The 18,708-nt window shown below is 40.7% G+C and overlaps 1 non-coding gene across 1 annotated transcript; it reads right to left on the reverse strand.

Annotated features, from left to right (window-relative positions):
• Positions 1–17,991: 17,991 nt before the first annotated feature.
• On the reverse strand, positions 17,992–18,097 carry LOC122898188. Its single transcript, XR_006382905.1, has one exon. It is a non-coding gene; the product is annotated as a U6 spliceosomal RNA (small nuclear RNA).
• Between the last annotated feature and the right edge of the window lie 611 nt (positions 18,098–18,708).

Consider the following 18,708-nt stretch of genomic DNA (forward strand, 5'->3'; position numbering starts at 1 on the left):
CCTTGACTGAATTTTTAAGCTTATGGTAATCAGGATACATAATGAGGAATATCATCATGAAAAGTTACCCTCTTAGGACCAAGAATAATCTTTTGGTTAAAATGACAGGACTATGAAGTCAAATACAAAATACTTTTCTGTACTTTTCCACTGAAAGTCTCATAGGATTTAGAATGAGTTTTCTATTCTATTGCATATAGTTATACACCCATGGTTGGATCCAAGACAACTAACTGCTGTTCTTTCTGATCGCTCAGGCAGGTTTGGCTCTGCCTACCTGCATGACTGCCCTGTGGAGCGGGCACCAGATGCATCTGACTTGCTCTTTATTGGCAGTTTCATGTGGTCTGACTGGATCGTACAGGCTGAATGTTTCCATGTTCCCCTAAGAGTACTAAATGAATAAACAACTGAATACACCAAGCTAACCATTAATTTATACTGGGGACCACCACAAAATACTATATAAATAAGAACTGATATTGTGCAATATAACTTGATGGCCACTGATTTATGAGAAATTTCACACTATAATTGGGATAGTTGAATGTCCTAACTTACGAGATTCCACACAACTGCAGTTATCTATTTCTCTCATCTGTTGGGCACACTGTGTGTTTCTCATAGGAATAGGATTAGTTTCTTTGGTGCCTGTACTCAGAGGCCACATTTGTGGCCGGTTAGCATTTTTGCCAAGAGCTTTGTTAAAATAAAATAGACCATTCTCTAATCTGTGTGGAAATTGTGGGGGTGGGAAGAAGGAATCCTTTCTTACCAGGGAAAAGAATAACTAATTTTGCTTTGGTTTCAATACAGTATTCATTTCTTATTTGACTCATGAACAATTCAATGTACACAGCTTATTCAGTAAGAAATACTGTTTAGTTTTAGGGTATTATGAATAAGAAGTAACGTTAGTAATTCATTGACTATATTCTTTTTTTTTTTTTTAAGATTTTATTTATTTATTTATTTGACAGAGAGAAATCACAAGTAGATGGAGAGGCAAGCAGAGAGAGAGAGAGAGAAGCAGGCTCCCTGCTGAGCAGACAGCCCAATGCGGAACTCGATCCCAGGACCCTGAGATCATGACCTGAGCCGAAGGCAGAGGCTTAACCCACTGAGCCACCCAGGCGCCCCATTGACTATATTCTTTTATAATATTTAAGAACACATATATACATATATATTTTTTAATTGTATTCTTTCTGGCCAGTGTTTATTTACCAAAGAATGTAACAGTATTTACCAAAGAATATTTACCAAGGAATTTACTAAAGAATGTAACAAGTTTAAAGGGATCCTCACTCAATCCTAAACCAGTGTAAACATACTCTGAGAATAATCAATTATTTGGGGAGTCTGCAGGCTACCATTCAATGTGCCAATGGAAACAAATTCCTCCTCCTCACCATTTCATCTTATTAACTATCACCTCCTTTGAGTGTTTATAAGGCATGCTTTGTGCATGGCTTGGGTTTGGGTAATGGGCATCTTTAGCTAATTACGTAGTACTCTGTCCCTTACCGAAGAATCTCAGGGAAGTGCTCACTGAACCCTGCTCTGACAGTTCTCACAAGGAAGGTGGTGTGGTATGGAGCAAAGAGCACCCCAGTATGAGCCAAAGGGCGAGGTGCTCGTCCTAACTCCTTTCCTGGTCATGGGATCCTACTGCATCTCCTTCCCAGCAATGTGGTGATGCCACAAGTGGCCAGATACCAGCGCAGGGTGATGTGTGATATAAATTAGATCAAGAATGTGGGAGTGCTTTGTGGGCCACAGTGGGCTGGGCAAACAGAAGAGATCCTGGTATCTGATTACACGGAGGCCCTGCTCTGACTGATCCAAGCCTCTCCACATTGCCATTGTTAGCACCTCGTATCTTACCACCACCCCCACCTCAGACTGAACAGCAGAGCCCCTCCTCCGCAGCCAGAAGAAAGAGTCATGCTGAGAACTAGAGTTTTCCATTCCAAGAGCTCATTCATCCCACCTCCTCCAGTTCCCAGGAGCTGAGCTCGCAAATGCCATCACCCTGGGGATGTGACCCCAGTGCCTCACCACACACAGCTTTCCTCCCAGAGCACACACACCCAGGACACAGGAGTAGCTGTGCTCCCCCTTCTGCGGAGCACATCAGCACCTCAATGTCCTTACACCACACCCAGGGTTTGCTTTTTCCTGTCGCCCCCCTTTTCCACGCTGCCCCTTAGTAATGCTCCCATGTCCTAGAGGCGGCAGTGTAATTTCCCTTCCATTACCACTGTTCTCAGGACGTTATGTACTCACTATGACTCCATGGGAATTCAAGTACTTCTAATAATGTTGTTTACAAATTAGACATTGGTGGCTGATAATGTTGAAAAAGATCGAGTCCATTTTTTCATGCTGCTCAATCCCCAGACACGCCCTCATGGTTACCGAGAAATGGAAGGAGGAGGATTTAGAGGAGATAAAAAGAAAATGAAGTAAAGGGATAGAGCACATAACCTTTCAGGAAGGGTTAAAACAACTGGAATTATTTTGGCCTAAAGGTGAAGCACAAAAAACACAGGCCAGCTGTTTCCCATCCCTACCAAAGAAGGAAACAAGGAAATGTTTTAAAATGTAGCAAGAGGGATTTAGGTTAGATATAAAGAAGAATTTCTTAATAAGCAGGTTGTTAAATATTGCAAGGGTTTATAAAGGAAATCTGTGGAATTTCCTTCTGAGGCAATCTTTCCATATTAAGATAAATTCCACTTGTATGGAATGGTTCAAATAGAGTACTTCACAATCTGTCTCAAACATCTATACATTGACTTAGGCAATTAGGCAAACAGATCGGAGCTGTAGTGAGTACCTTTCACTCATGATTGCCTCGATATCATTAAATAACTTTTGGGGAAGTTCCCCTTTTGTCAATTGTGGTAAAAAGCATATACTGAAAATGCTAACATTTTAACCATGGTTAAGTGATCAATTCAATGGCATTAACTACATTGACATTGTTGTGCCATGATCACCACTGTACATCTCCAAAACTTTTTCCTTCATCTGAAACTGAAACTCTATGCCCATTAAGCAATAACTCTGCATTGCCCCTGCTAACCACTAGTCTACTTTCTGTCTCTACGGACGTACATCAGCTTTTTCTACATTTTGATGGCTGCCCTACAAAGTGAACTGAATTTTCCCAACAGAGAACCTAAAGTCCTGCTTGTCTCAGCCCCTTCTGCCAGTGAGGTGAAGACATGGGGCATCTGTTCTGCCCCTCAGACACGCTCACATGAGTCTTGGGTCCGTAAGTAAGCAATGTGGGAAGGTGGCAGTCTAGTGGCATCCATTCATTTGGGGCAGGGCTCAAGGTGTGATGATACCTGCAGCTTTCCGACTTGGTTTGGTGTAGCATGGTTCTCCGGCAGGTGGGGAGGATTAGCATCCCCATTGTGGAGACTTTTTATGATACTAGGGTAAAGTATGTCTCCTTCTAGGCTAGTTCTCTGGTATGATAAGCAGCTCAGAATTTTACCTGGAAGCTCTCAGACTGGACATCTTAGGTGTTCCTGTGATTCTGTAACCCATTCAATACGCTCTAATAAATCCCTTCATACACGGTTAGAATGGATTCTGCTGTCTGCCTTTTATGACCCTTGACCAACACAGAGGAAATTATCTTCCTATATTGCCTTCCTTCCATAGGTGATTTTTTTTTTTCCCCCCTCTTCCTATGTATCAGGGAAGGAAAGGAGAAGGGGCCAAGAGGACCAAGCAGTTCAGATAGCCAGAAAAAACCAAAGGGTTTTCAGGCTCTCATTAATTTACAACATTTTATTAACTAGAGTACTGGGTCTTTTTTCCTACTCCTCAGCTCCTTCTACCTGATGTAAGGTAATGCAATGTTCTCGCATCATGACCAGGATTATCACTGATATTGGCAGACTGATTAATGGGGTGGACTCTAGAGCCAGGCTGACTCTGTTAGAATCAAGGCCCTGCCAGTTAACAGCTGTGTGCCCCTGGATAACTCACCGTACTTCTCTGTGCCTCAGTTTCTTTCTCTGTAAAATGAGGATAGGAATGATACATACTTGGTAAGGTGGTTGTGAGGAATACAGAAGTGGACATATATATATAAAGTCCTTAGAATGATGCCTTGTCCCGCCCCCCTGCCCCAAGCTATATGAATGCTATCATAAAGTTTGCTTCTGTTTTCTTCAGAATTGTTTTCTCTGACTTATTATTTGGATCTCTTTCTTTTGTGCATCTAGTTTCCCTAAACATTTTTTGTTATCCAACCATTTTTAAGAATAATGAAGCTCTTTATTCTAAGTGGTTTTGTAACTTTCCTCTGTCGTTTTATGAATAGTTCTTTCCCCAAAAGTACCCTCCACCCCATTGGAACATGACTAGCAGTTTTACGTATGTGGGCATGGGCACGTCATGTAACCTGATTTGTTTCAGGGTGAGCAATACAGACATTAGCTAACAGGTGCAACTTCTCTAGATGCCAGAAACAAAAACAGGTTTTAAGCTTTTGTACCCCAAACGAAGTTTTTGGCGATCAAATCAGTCTATTGATCAAAGAGACCTTAGGCTGCTTGGCTCTCTACCTTCTAGTGCAAGAAGGAGAAATGAGAGTACATTGGACAGCTAATCTTCCTGTTTACTTTATTTCTCATTTCCACACTCTGTCTTATTTGCAAACTTCACCTTCGTGCCTCCAGTGGGGAGACTGACTTCCACCTCCATCTCTACCAGAGTCTGTAATTAGTGAATCTGAACCTGTATTTCACTCTGTCCTATCTCATATGTCAATAGCCTTTTATCCCTTTTCTGTCTTTCAAAATCTTGTTAGAATCTCTGTTCCATCTCCGCATTACTTTCTTTGCTAATGATTTTTTTAGAAGATTTTATTTATTTATTTGAGAGGGTGTGAATGATTGAGCAAGAGCACAAGCAGTGGGGGAGAAGCAGAGGAAAAGGGAGAAGGAGAAGCAGACTCCCCGTTGAGCAGGGAGACTGACACAGGGCTAGATCTCAGAACCCTGAGATCATGAACTGAGCCAAAGGCAGACACTTAACTGAATGAACCACCCAGGCACCGCTGTTAATGAATATTTTTGGTACTGCTATATGATATCATAAAGTCACTGGGATTTCCATGGAGTCTGAATCGATAGGAAGTTTGTTGTACATTCTACAGTCTAAATCTGGGACAAACATCCCAAGTATTATTGTTGGAATCAGTGGAGATTACCAGTTAATCATTCATCCCTTCTTTTTGATTCTAAAACAACTGAAAACAAAGATAACAGCCTTCTACTTCAAAATCAAGGTGGTCACACAGAAACAGAGAAAATTAATGCATTACCCCTTCCAAAAAAGGAACCAAGACCAGTCACTGTTAGACTCTCCCTAATTGCATTAGTTAATTAACTCCTTCTTGGGGGAAAGAGAAGCAAAATGCAGAAAAAATAGTTGTGCTTGGCACTACAGAATCACTTCTGGGGTGAGAAGTATTAGCAAGTTCCCATTTTATGAGCTGAGGTAGAAGCACAAGGAATCGAAGGAGAGACATCCTTTTTCTCACTATTTTATAGATGAAGTACCTGAAATTATGGGGGCCTGAAATGAATTGCTCCAGATCACAGAATTTATAAATGATAAAGCCAGACTCTAGCATTTCTAACTTGGAGGCCTTTAATTCTTCTTCTGTGCTACATTTGTTCTCTGTAATATGCTATTGTGATCACAAACATCAAAATGCTATAACCTCAAAGGTATATTCAACAAAATTAATATGTTTGTTTAGAATTATGCTCTCTCACATACTGCATTGTAATTCCTGAGGTGAAAAGGAGAACTAATACAGTTTAGAAAGTTCAAAAATATACTGGAAACAAAAGGGTTTTCAGGCTCTCATTAATTTATAACATTTTATTAACTAGAGTACTGGGTCTTTTTTCCTACTCCTCAAGCTTTTTGATATATATATGTTGTGGGGTTTTTTGTTTGTTTTGTTTTGTTTGTTTTTGTTTTTTTTTTTTACCACAGAACATATTTTTATTTTCTGAATATCTCATTTTTGTCTCCAGACCTCTTGGGAAATAATTGACTCCATGCTTATAAGTGCCCAGTAGCAAATCACAAGTGTTTGTATTTCTTAGCATCAGAAAAAGCACAAAACTGAAAAGGATCCTTCAGAAGACATACATGTTCTAAGTCTTCCTGACCCTGCAGATGGCCAGAATTTTGTGGAAGTCCATTTTTTTTTTTTAAGATTTTATGTATTTATTTGACAGAAATCACAAGTAGATGGAGAGGCAGGCAGAGAGAGAGAGGGAAGCAGGCTCCCTGCTGAGCAGAGAGCCCGATGCGGGACTCGATCCCAGGACCCTGAGATCATGACCTGAGCCGAAGGCAGCGGCCCAACCCACTGAGCCACCCAGGTGCCCTGTGGAAGTCCATTTTACATGCAGACGGCTCCTGACAGAGCTACTCCCAAGCAGCTGCTGATGACATTTGCTCATTGTAATTAAGCATCTCATTTTTTCCTCTGCCTAACTTGAGATTGGTTCCTGAACTACAACCCCTGGCAGGACAGCCGAAACAGGAAAATACTAAGTTACTGGCATACAGAAACTCCTTTGCTTTACCCTGAGGTTCTACTAAAGGATGCCTGGCCCTTTAATGGTAGTTTTTATAATAGGTATTTCCGTGTTATTTGAGGAAAAGGGACAACGAACTGAAACAAAGTTTTCTGGTGTCTTCTCCTCTGTAGCAGAAAAATGGTAAGGAGGGCCGCCTGGGTGGCTCAGCGGGTTAAAGCCTCTGCCTTCGGCTCAGGTCATGATCTCAGGGTCCTTGGATTGAGTCCCGCATCGGGCTCTCTGCTCAGCGGGGAGCCTGCTTCCCTCTCACTCTCTCTGCCTGCCTCTCTGCCTACTTGTGATCTCTCTCTGTCAAATAAATAAATAAAATCTTAAAAAAATAATAAAAATAAAAATGGTAAGGAAAAAGAGAGTGAGCTATCTAGGTAATTCATCCAAAACACCATATGTGTGACCCCCATCAACTGAAGTTTTAGAGATAGTACTTCTTCCTTCATTCTAATATTTGTAGGGCATCTATCATGTGTTATTCAGTATGCTCAGAAACGAAGTACAATGATGACCAGAGCAAGGACTGGACTTTTAAGGAGCTCCCTGTCTAATGAGGGAAGCGGAAGAATGAACTGTTATAATATGACAATGTTATGTCATCTACACTATGACTAAATGTACTTGAGGTGAGTGTATGAATATTGTGCAGTGGAGAATAGCAGCTCATCTCCTTGGTGCACAAGATAGGGGAGGCAGAGGAGATGATCTTTGGGATAAACCCTCAAAAACAAAGACAGACTGGGGCGCCCTGGTAGCTCAATCAGTTGAGCAGTCAACTCTTGGTTTCGGCTTGTGTCATAATCTCAAAGTCACGGTCTCGGGTTGGGGGTTGAGCCATGCTGGGCTCCAGAGTCTACTGAAGATTCTCTCCCTCTCCCTTTCCCTCTGCTCTTTCCCTCACCAACATGCATGTTTTCTAGCTCTCTCTCTAAAATGAATAAAATCATTAAAAACAAACAACAACAACAACAACAAAAAGACTTTCCAGAATGAAAAGTTAAGGAAGGGTATCCTATACTGAGGAAAGAGAGTATTTAGGTAGGATGGCATGAAGGAGGGCAGTATATTCAGAACATAAAGTTGGAGCTGGAGCAGAGTGTGAGGTGAAGGGAGACGTTGAAGGGACAGTAGATGAGATCAGAGAATAGATAAATGGTATTGATACGAGAATTTCCAGTTTTTTTCCTGTGGACTTGTCATGTCTAACATATGTGAGCTTCTCATGTACTTCTGTGTATGGGAATTTCTGGTAGCACACTAAAGAATAAATTTGCGTCCAGATCTCCTGCAGAGCTTTTTTGGTCACAGTGTGAGCAGAACAACATCCTGCCCCAATTATACAAAGAAGGAAAAGTTTCCTCGTATTCCTTGAACATGTGCTTTCCTTGGTCCAACCTGACATACCTTGGTGCCACTTAGCTCACCTGTAGGAACCTGCACGCTGGCTCCATCGTCTCACCATCACCTCAAGTCAACATTCTGAGCGAGAGGTGTTACTGTCAACGTAGGAGCCCTAGCTGGAGCCAACAAAGCCAAACATGGGTATGGTGCCCCAAATTGGACAACACATCTGTGAAAACGACCAGTTGAGAAAATGGTCAAGGGAGAATCATGCCTAGGAATCCTCTGAAATTAAGCAGGACTGTGACAAGAACACATTTGTGCTTTAAGAACACAATTCTGGAGAAGGTATCATCTATATTATGGTTAGAGCTTTATCTAAGTAATGAGGATGGAGGGCAGCGTGTGTATGTAAATCTATATATAAATAAATAACTTCAGAAGGCAGTGTAGTACTGGGATCGAATGCTTAGGCTTTGGCATTAATCAGCTTGGGTCTGAAATCTTATTCCTCTAGTTACCTGTTGTAGGAAGGTATATGGCAGGTTATACCACATCTTTGTGCCTCAGTTTCCTCCTCCATAAAATGGGGATTATAACAGTAATCTACTTCTTGGAGTTGTTGTAAGGATTAAATAAAATAATACATAGAAAGCCATCAGAATAATGTCTGGCATGACTGAAGTGCTCAACAAATCTGAGTATTTTTACAGTGGGAAGAATGATCATACTGAAACGAGAAAATTGATAGGATGTGGCAAATGAGAAGACAGAGGGAAATAAAAAAAGGGGGGAAACAAGGATAACAACAGAATTTATGAGTGAATGTGTAGAGAATGAGGAAAGAATCTAGAAGGGGTAAAGCTTGGGGAAAGGTCATGAAAAAGAAAAAAAAATTGGTGTCTTAAGGTGCTAAGTTTGAGAAAAGCCATGACCTATACAAACTGAGGTGGCAGGTAATCAGCTGGATTTATATATGTTTGGGGCTCATATGAAAGATTGGGCTAATATGGAAGACTGGCTGATATAGATTTTGGGGAACCCCCAGCTGATAAGTGAAAGTGGGGGCCATAGGAGTAGGGGAGATTAAGGAGGCCAAAGAGGGAGTATAGAAAAGAAAGCAATTTATCCTTAAGATAATTACTTAAAATATTTAGCTAACCATCACTTTTTCCCTCCTCTAAATTAATCCTGTTTTATTATTCTGATAATGCAAGTAATAGATGCTTTCTGTGTAAAATTCGGAGCGTTTTCTTAATGTTCCTCTTTTTTCAAAGCAAAAAAATGTATGCGATGGTTCATCTGCAGCCTTTGCTCTGAGAAGAGAATGTTCTTGAGTCATCCCGCGCTGGGGCTTCGAACACAAGGAGGATATAAAACACCTCCTGCTCCGTTGTCTTCACTGAAGGCCAAACAAAAGTAATCAGCTTGAAGTCACCCCTCCTCAGATGAAAGCCCAGCTGTGTCCCTGTCCAGACAAGGAGCTGGGAGCCAAACGGCAGGGGGGATGCGCTGCTTATGCCTTGACGGAGGAAGAAGACTGGGGCCCCTTTGTGCGGCTGACACCCTGGTAAGGCAGGCTGGTACTAGAGGAGAAAGCCTGTGATTACTTCAATGCAGACATTTTCCCTTCAGTGGCGTTACTGTGCGGCCCGGGAGCTAACCTGCGGAGTGACCACCTCGGCACTGTCAGTGCTCTACCCTCACCCCCCTGACCTCAGATGCAGGCAGCACGCTGTAGTAAGGGAGAGGGTTGCTCCGTGCCCTCCTTACCACCCAGGTGTGTGAAGGCCTCGATACGTGGCCACTTGGGAGGGAAGAAGATTCTGAAAGGCTTTCCACAGTGAGCCAGGGCAAGCTCTGTACCTGTGCCCTGGCCTCCCTGTGTCTGTCTTCCACAGCCCCCGTTTAGACCTGGGAGGAGTCCACTGGTGGGAACACCAACAGGCAGACTCAGTATGGGTACAGGGAGCCAGCAGAGCTGAGGCACCAAACATAAGTGATCAAAGAAGCCAAGCTCCAGTGAACTCATCCAAATTCTGCAGTCAGACTCTCTAGAAAGAAGCTCTTTTAATTCCAGCATTCCTGCAAGTCGTGTTCCACTGGTTAGGTACTATACTGAATTACCGATGGGCAGGACCTCATAATGTTTTCAATGCTGAGAGCCTCTAAAGGTATTAATCCGACCCTGAGCAAATCATCAGGTTCTAGACTATGGGGTGATCTGTAGTAAGTATCTATTCCTCCCTTATCTTTAAGACAATGCCCGTTGTTCTTGGAGGCAGGGAGAAGAGGACCCAATGTTCTCTTTCCAGATCCTTCGTCAGTTGTTATTATACATCTGGTCAACCTCCTCATCTGAGACAGGAGGAGAGGTGTGGAACCTGCTTCTTTTTACATGTTATCCCCCACTGCCTGCCACATACCCAGCTTAAGGTTTAGCCGCTAACCTATTTCTCTGCTACTGTGCTCTGTCACTGCTCATAGGTCTAACATTTCCTAGACTGTTACGTTGATTTCTCCTTAGTACTGTATGGAGTTATCTGTATTCAAACAAGCGTGCTTCGTCCAATTGCCGCTAAACTCTGCAGGAGGTGCCTGTCTGTCATAAATCGCACCTGGCAAGGCCAATGCATTGTGAACTCTGTCACGGCCAGCGCGACAAATCGACCAGGAAAACGTGAGGGTTAAGAGGATGGTGAAAAGAAATTAAGAGACAAAGAGATGGGGGCAGAAGGGACACTGAGGAGGATGTCTAACAGTGCCAATTTTATTCCACATCTTACAAGCATTTATAAGGCAGACCACAATAGGAGGAGTAATACATTAGTACCTAGTCAGATGACCGCAAGTTCCTATAACAAGTTTACATTAATTACAAGCAAACCTCGTGATGCCAGGTAGTCTCGGCTAATGCCATTAGCAAGGCAATCAACCAGGGAGTGGGTTATGGGAGGTACAGGAACAACAAGGACCAACTAAGAACTCATGACCCTGACCACATTGTTCCCTTTTGTAGGGAGAGTGTGTGGGAAGTCACGTAGGCGAGCGCACGACACATAGCACAGACCCTTTTCTCAGTGTTTCTCAACTTTCCCATCCTTAACCTTGTCAAGGTGTCCGGACTTTGAAGGAGACACAAGTCAGGGCCTGGTTTGATCCTTGACTCCAACCATACCATAGCCTCCAACAGAACTCTCTTCTTGAACTTCCAGAAAATCTGTATGAGTATGTAAAGTTAAAACAAAACAAAACAAACAAACAAACCAAAAACATGGCCAGTTTGAAAATGACTGCAAAATCCTGAAAGACTCTGGCTCTTAGCCAGAATTTATGGTGTGGGAAACCTCAGACTTCCCCATCAACTGTTTTTCCTTGCCTTTCCTGGGGTTTCAGATTGCAGGACCATTATAATGTCACTGCACAGAGCTCATGACAGGCTAGCAAGAAGACGCTACTTAAATCCCGACAATTTCACCCTGCATTTGCCATCCTCGGTCTTCAATCCATGCCTCCTCTGCCCACACTTTCCTTCTCCTTCCTATTTCTCCATACTGCCCTACAACCAGCATACTGCCCTTAGGGAAAGAGGAAAAAGAACTCCAAATATTGACCTCTATGAGAGAAGGTCTTGGAGATTTCTTGTTGATATTGAAGGAAAAAAGAAATCAACAGGATCCTCTCTCCTTTTTTTTTTTTTTGGATCCTCTCTCCTTTTAAATCCTACCCTTACTCCTGGGATTCAACCGATTTTCAACTCTGAAAAGCCTTCAGAGAATACTCAGAAACTCCGTGAAAATGAGTAGTTGAATTTTGAGAGATTCAGAGCAAATGTTAATAGTCAAGCCATTCCAAGAATGATCTGCTTTCTTTCTCCAGGAGTTATTTAAGTTGAGCTGCCTTTAAGAGACATGGTTGGATGTGTAACAAATCTCACCTTTGAACTCTGGGATATGGGGTATTTGGGTGGAGAGTACTAAGGTTTTTGCATTCACTTTCCAGAATGAGCCTCTTTAACTAGAAAGAGGTACCTCTCACAGTTGACATAGGAAAACTAATCTTTGGAAAGCAAATACCTTGAGAAGAAAAACTTTAACGCTTATAATTAATTTATGTTGTTTATTGTAATCTAAGTGGGAGCTGACTGAACATTATCTCTCTCTCTGTCAGAGAATCTATCCCCGCCTTTTTAAGCAGAGTTAAAATGAATTACAGAAAAATTTGTTTCACTTCCAGAAAAGATTAATTTGGGAAACATTTCTTTTGACACTTGCTTATAATTAAAGTAATTCTTCATTTTTTCTGTTTCCTTTAAGTAAAAACTCGTGGCTTTATTTAACCTCTCTTCAATTAACTCTCTCAAAGGAAAATAACCTTAATCCCTATAAACAAACACATTTTATTCTCTATTGAAAGAGAAAAGAGAAGCAATGGTCGCCCTCCATGTCAGGGCCTCCCGCAATATTGCAGCTCCAAAGTCAGATGCCCTGTGTGCACCAACCTCCAGTTTCCTGCTTTTATTGACAGGGGTTTTGACTGTAAAATCCTATCTTCTGCATCTCACCGATGCACACACAAACTATATTAAACAATATAGTTTAATTAAAATTATGCTGTTAGAAATGTTAGCACTGGAACATTGTTCTTTCAACAAGTACGGTTTGGTCTCCTCTTTATTAGGCTCTGAGGACAAAATAATGAGCAAAATAAACATGGCAACTTCTTTTCTGAGGCTTATAATCTGGTGGGGAGGAGAGAAATTAATTAAATAATTAGAATAATTACAAATAGTGAAGAAGCATTACAAAAAAAAATGCTCAGTGCCATGATAGTGCTACATTAGGAGATTTATTTATTGGCTTATTTATTTCCTTATTACAGGGGAAGGAGGTGTGGGGGGAAGTTTGTCAAATCGGAAAATCCTTTTTTTTTTTTTTTAAGTAGGCTCCATTCACAACCCTGAGATCAAGACCTGAGCTCAGATCAAGGGTCGGATGTTTCACTGATTGAACCACCCAGGTGCCCCAGAGAGAAGTCCTTTCTGAAGAAACATCTGAACTAAGATCTGAAAGATAACTTGGTACATCCATACAATAGGATTTAATAAAGCAGTTAAAGGTGAGTGAGCAAGAATAACATGTATCAAAATGGATGGCCCTCTAAATCATATTGTTTGGGCAAAAATCTCCTTTCCTCAAGTGTGGACAGGTCTGATCTAATCAAGAGAATACTAGTAATAGAGGTTGTAGAAGACAGAAAAGTCAGAGAGTTTTTCCTGGGGGCTTTGAAAACACACACTGCTGTTGCAGAGAGGGCACATGGTAGACATGTGCAGGTGACATCTGAAAGCTGAGAGTCATCCCCTGCCAAAAGCCATCAAGAAAATAAGGATGTTAGGCTACGGCCACAAGGAACTGAATTCTGCCAACAACTGCTGAGCTTGGAAGAAGACTCTCAGCCTCAGATAAGCTCACAGCCCCAAGCATCCACAGAACCCAGACATACTGTGCCCAAATTCCTGACCCAGAGACACTGATATCATAACTTCGTGCTGTATTAAGACCCTGAGTTTGTAGTAATTTGTTACGTAGCAGTAAAAACAGATACAATTACTGGAGAAATGTTAAGCAATGTACACTCTCACAAAATGAGGGGCAGGAAGGGGCCACAGAGGTCATGGTGGCCAACTCCCTCACATTGTAGAAACATGAGGTCTATGGGGTTGACATGACTTGCCCAGGGATGAACATTCTAGTTATTGACACAAGGTTACTAGAGTCCACGATGACCTAGAAGCAGAGTATCACATAAAAAATACTGTCAGGGACACCTGATTCAAAGGGCACATGCACCTTAATGTTTATAGCAGCATTATCAGCGATAGTCAAACTATGAAAAGAGCCCAAATGTCCCTCAACAGATGAATGGATAATACTCTAATCTAATTATTCTTCATCTCAACAGATGAAGATGTGGTATATACACACAATGGAATATTACTGAGCCATCAAAAAGAATGGACAACTTGGATGGAACTAGAGTATATTATGCTAAGTGAAATAAGCCAGTCAAAGAAAGATAAACATTACATGATTTCACTCATATACGGAATTTAAGAAACAAAACAGAAGGAACACCTGGGTGGCTCAGGCGGTTTTGCACCTACCTTCAGCTCAGGTCATGATCCCAGGATCCTGGGATCAAGTGCCGCTCATTGGGCTCCTGGCTCAGTGGAGAGCCTACTTTTCCCTCTCCCTCTGCCTACTCTTTTCCCTGCTTGTTGGTGTAAATTATACTTACAAGTCACTCTGGTTGTTGTTCAAAAGACATGTTTCTGAATAATGGCCTTTTATCTCTTATTCTAAGGACTCCATGGAAACACAGTAAGTAAAGTGGTGAATTTATAGCAATTATATTTAGGTCATAATCAAACCAAATAAAATCCAAAATCTTTACATACATTTTCCGGATACCTCAAATCAAAGGGTGTTTTTGGATTTCTTTTACTTTAATTATCTCCATAGAATTTCCTCAGTTTCCCATATCATTCAGCAAAGACAAAAACTTTATTTTTAAGCATTTTTATAATGAGATGCCGTGGCTCTGGTTCAAATATAACTTTACCCTCTGGCCTGTATTTCTTTTTTTTTTTTTTTTTTTAAAGATTTTATTTTATTTATTTGACAGAGAGAGATCACAAGCAGGCACAGAGAGAGAGAGGAGGAAGCAGGCTCCCTGCGGAGCAGAGAGCCCGATGCGGGACTCGATCCCAGGACCCTGAGATCATGACCTGAGCCGAAGGCAGCGGCTTAACCCACTGAGCCACCCAGGTGCCCTGGCCTGTATTTCTTTGCATTTCAATCTTTACCCACTTATCAACTTAATTTCAACTTACTTTATTTTTTTTTTTTTTAAAGATTTTATTTATTTATTTGAGAGAGAGAGAGTGTGAGAGAGAGCATGAGCAAGGAGAAGGTCAGAGAGCGAAGCAGACTCCCCATGGAGCTGGGAGCCTGATGTGGGACTCGATCCCGGGACTCCAGGATCACGCCCTGAGCCGAAGGCAGTCGTCCAACCAACTGCGCCACCCAGGCGTCCCCTCAACTTACTTTAAATTGAGACTAAACACTATATAAATTTTGCATTTTGTGCATATAATTTGTGGGGACCAGCTGGAAAGCCAAAACTTTGATCAGATTATAAATGTTAATGGGAATACTTGATAAAAATGATTGATAGCATAACTGGAATCTTCTTATTGATTTTTACAGATTTACTGCCACTTTTTGATGTTCTGATACTGTCATCCATCATTTCCAGAAAAGAAGAAGAATGTGTTAAATAGCATTTACTTTCATTGAATGGGGTGTTTTCTGTGATTTCTGTTACTAATTGTAAAAATACAATTTCTGATCTCCCTGTTACATTATTAGTGTCATCAACTAATTATTGATATATTTTTAAAAATAATATTTGAAAACAAGAACTAAGGTTGTGTTTAAATTATGTCAGGTTTTAACTGAAGTTCAGACTACAAGTGGCTATCTATTCTGGCCTGAAATATATTTAATTTTTCTCCTGGATTTGACAGGAATAACACTCATTCAGGACAAAGCTATCAGCCATTATTGAGGCAGAGAATAGAGTTCTAAATTTCAAGTATTAGCTCAAGACTTCTAGAAACAACCTTTTTGGTAATTTCTGTCATGTCTCTTCCTTTTCCATCCTAGAAGACACAAAATGAAATAACTCCTCTGAGAACTTTCTCTTGGTAAAATCACTGAGCAGTTAGAAACTATAATGAAGTTGTCAAAACTGCACTGAGAAATCAAGCAATTTGCTTTAAAAAATACAAAAAAATCATAAAAGAAATAAAATGCCTTTTTCTACTGGACACTTGTCTCATATGGAGTGAAAGATCATTTGTTACTAGAAAATCGGAATTGGTGAGGAAGAAGAGGAATGAGTGTTCGTGCAGAGGGAATGGAAACAAGTGATTCTCTTTGATCTGAATGTAGGCCTGTTTTCTAATCTTTGGCAAGTAATGGCATATTGACTCTAGTAATAATTAGCTTTTTAATTCTGGAGATATCAACTTATTAAATGATGTAAAGCCAATTAATAATTTCAATAGGTTTTCATTTAAAAATTTTTTGTGTTATTTTTTATATTTTTTAAATATTTTATTTATTTGACAGAGAAAGAGGGAGAGGGAGAAGCAGGCTCCCTGATGAGCAGGGAGCCCAGTGCAGAGCTTCATTCCAGGACCCTGAGATCACGACCTGAGCCGAAGGCAGACGCTTAACTGACTGAGCCACCCAGGTGCCCTTCTTTTTGTGTTATTTGAAATATGTTGTTATGCTTAATGCCAGGATATTTTATGTTTCCTTTGCAAGAGACTGTTCTTCTAAATATGCCTTTGCCTGTAATTTTTGATGGTGACAATGTGGGAAATTTCACTGGAATGAGGATGTTCCAAAGTATAGTTTTAGAAATCTGTCCTATGCAACCCAACATTTCACTGTTACTACATTCAAATTTATTAATACTATACTAAAACTCAGTTGAATAAAAACATACTAAATTGTGTCAGGTCTTGTCATGAGATTTGTCAGATGACTTTGGAAATGACTTAGAAAAGTGATTGATTGACCCACTGACCCTCTCTCTTCACATGCAATTGTTTCTCAACCTTGAGGTTTAATCCGGAGATCAAGGATTGCCAATGTTCTGGATTTCAGATAGGATGGGCGCTAAAAGGAAGGGCAGCGCTTCTGTGAATATCCAGCCATTCTGCAAGTGCTGCCTCTGCCTCTATACTGAATGTGAAGTGAAGGTCACGGGTCAATACGCCCGGGGCCAGAACTGGGAACAGAAGAGACACAATCCTTCTTATTCCTTCCATCCCTGCCCTGTCCCTATCCACACACATTTCTGCTGACAACAGGCGGCTCATGACATCTGTCCACACTTGGACTAACGCTGAAGGAGGCCACTGGGTTTCCCCAATAAACCTACTAGCCTTTATGTCCTACAAGAAATTCCCTTTCAGCAAAAATATCTCTAGCTGAAGACTGAGATACTGTATTGTACTGGGAAAAGCACTGGATTAGGAGTCAAAATCCTTGGTATTATTCTCAAACCTTTTATTGCTAATCTAACCCCTGAGCTACTTTTTAAGTGTAAATTGGCAACAGAAATTTTGAATGCGAAGCATGTCATTTGTGGGAAGGAGACAGCACAAACTCCCCCATCCTTCAGTTTTTAAAATATTAATGAAAAAGGCTGAAATTAAATTATTTATTTGACACTATTCGGTCTGTTCTCGTGGCCTAATTACCTCATCAATCCTCTACTCAGCCTTGCTTGCCCCGTGCTGTAGCCTTCTGTGACACGGCAGACCTTTCCCACTCCTGGGTCTGGAGAACTCAACCACAGGGCCAGGGGGCACTGCTGTTTTCATTCATGTCATGTATTACAATGTAAAGGATTGTAAAGTGCAGAAAGCTAAATTCGTGTTCTATTGTAACTAAGGGAAAATAAAATCTAATGGAAACATTTTGACGATTACTGTTTGATGTCACTGTGCTAATATTGTCTCTCTCTAATGCTGGCCGTTAATACCCCACCAAAAATTAGGAAATAGTTGCTGCTACTTATTAGGTAAAGAACTCAACCTGAGTTCACAAATGTGGTATTATGTTAGATCATCGTATTTTGATTCATGTATCTCCCCTTTAAGCCCTCGGACGGCATCCTATCCCAACCATAGCCTGAGGACTAATGATAATGAAACATCATAGAAGACTGTAAAAACACCGGAGAATATTCTTCTGTGATAGTAAAGGGCAAAAAGTGAAAAGCTGGTTTTTTTTTTTGTTGTAAAATAAAAATCAATAAATAAACACAAGTGGCAGATAGAAATGAAAGTACATTTTTTCTAGGTTTGGGTGATAAGAATGAAATAATCAGTGAGACTTCCATGTCTTTCTTTCTTTTTTTTTTTTTAAATATAGAATGCCTTACGAATTTACATTCATCCTTGCACAGAGGACATGCTAATCTTCTTTGCACTGTTCTAATTTTAGTATATATGCTGCCCAAGCCAGCACATGGTGGGATCTTTATTTCAACTCAGTACCTGGCAGAAGATGAGCTATCAATAAATACATTTTTAATGGATACAAATGGTTGATATACTTACTTTTCTTAAGTATATTCTCATCAACCTTATAATTTGTAAGTGAATTAGCAAATTTTCTTCTCTTAATTTTTTAAAATTTTTGCTCACAAGATGTTATTGGTAGACTGATCCTTTAAGAAAAATGAAATCTGAATCACAAGATAAATAATGGAAAGAGAAGAAAGAACTGAGTCCATTTTCAACCTCCCAGTGAGGGAGCTGTTAGGTCGGGGTGGGGGGTGCAGTTCAAAGGTAGATGTCTTCCTGCTTTTTCTCTTTACGTCCTCTCTTTCCTCCTCTCCCAGGTAACTAGTCTAAAAATTAAGGAAATTTCTTAATGTGTAAAAAGATGTTAATTGTTTTGGGATCAACATATCTGTAAAACTGCAGCCTGAGCAGATCTAAGCTTTCCTAAATTAGTCCACATATCAGCCATTAAATGTTGGCCATGAACTTACAGCCAAGTGAGAAATGGAGGCTAATAGAAACAATTCAAGTGAAGGTAAGTGAAGGGCTTTTGCCCTAGTAGACAGACAGAGT

This window comes from Neovison vison, chromosome 1 (genome assembly GCF_020171115.1).
Source record: "Neovison vison isolate M4711 chromosome 1, ASM_NN_V1, whole genome shotgun sequence".
Classification (NCBI taxonomy): domain Eukaryota; kingdom Metazoa; phylum Chordata; class Mammalia; order Carnivora; family Mustelidae; genus Neogale; species Neogale vison.